We start from the raw sequence: 955 nt of genomic DNA, 5'->3' as shown, positions 1-955 counted from the left end.
TCTCAATTTCTCTAAAGGCAAGATCGTTTTTAGTTTGAAGAATTGATATTTCCAATTTAAAAACAATTAATGCAGTGATAATTTTTCGTCTTAAAGGGTATGTATGATGGACACACCATTCCTCAAATTGTAACTCTGTACAAAGCTTGGCACCTGTAGGTGACAAAAGTATTACTATGAACTGAATGCTGCTCCAGCTATTTGCAAATGTTGTTAATATTATTTCAATATTCTGCTTTTTTACTTTTTTTGTGTCTTACATAATTGACTCTAGCTCTTGGTATTCTGGGAGAAAAGTTTGATCTTCTTCCAATCCCAAGAGGATGGAATAATTTTCCTTTCAACCACCTCTGATTATTGTTTCCTTTGTTTTTTATTCTTTTTCTTTAAGAAGAATAAAGGAATAGAGAGCATCTGTCTACCTGAAATAATGCATGCTGTATGAAAGAAAGCTCAGGCCATTGATTTGAGATGTAATGAAACTTAAAAAAACAGACTGACATTTTAACTTTAAAAAATGAGATGTGAAAATCATGGCACTTTTGCTGAAAAGTGACTATCACTTGCAAAGCATTAATTGATCAAATTGATTTATTTGCTGCTTTTACTTTTACTGTTTGACAAAATATCTTCTTGACTGTATTCCAGTATAAATAAATATTTATTATATAGGTAAAATGTCATTCATTATTTCAGGATCAGCCATACACCTCTGTTAGGTAAGGGGTCTGTATCGTGGAGATTAAAGGTCATTAGTGTACCTCCCCCCCCCCCCTCCCTCCCATTCCCTTCAGTTTTAAACTGTCTATGGGTAGGAAAGTGCTTTGAGGATGGCCATAAAATGCTCAAATGGGAACATTTCTAGCATAATTGGCACAATACTGATGACCTTTAACAAATTTAATTCTTTCCTTTCCTTCAAACCACCTAATTTATGTCAAATTGCAAAAAACAG

This window comes from Apostichopus japonicus, chromosome 8 (genome assembly GCF_037975245.1).
Source record: "Apostichopus japonicus isolate 1M-3 chromosome 8, ASM3797524v1, whole genome shotgun sequence".
NCBI classification, from domain to species: domain Eukaryota; kingdom Metazoa; phylum Echinodermata; class Holothuroidea; order Aspidochirotida; family Stichopodidae; genus Apostichopus; species Apostichopus japonicus.
This window is presented reverse-complemented; position numbering follows the sequence as displayed.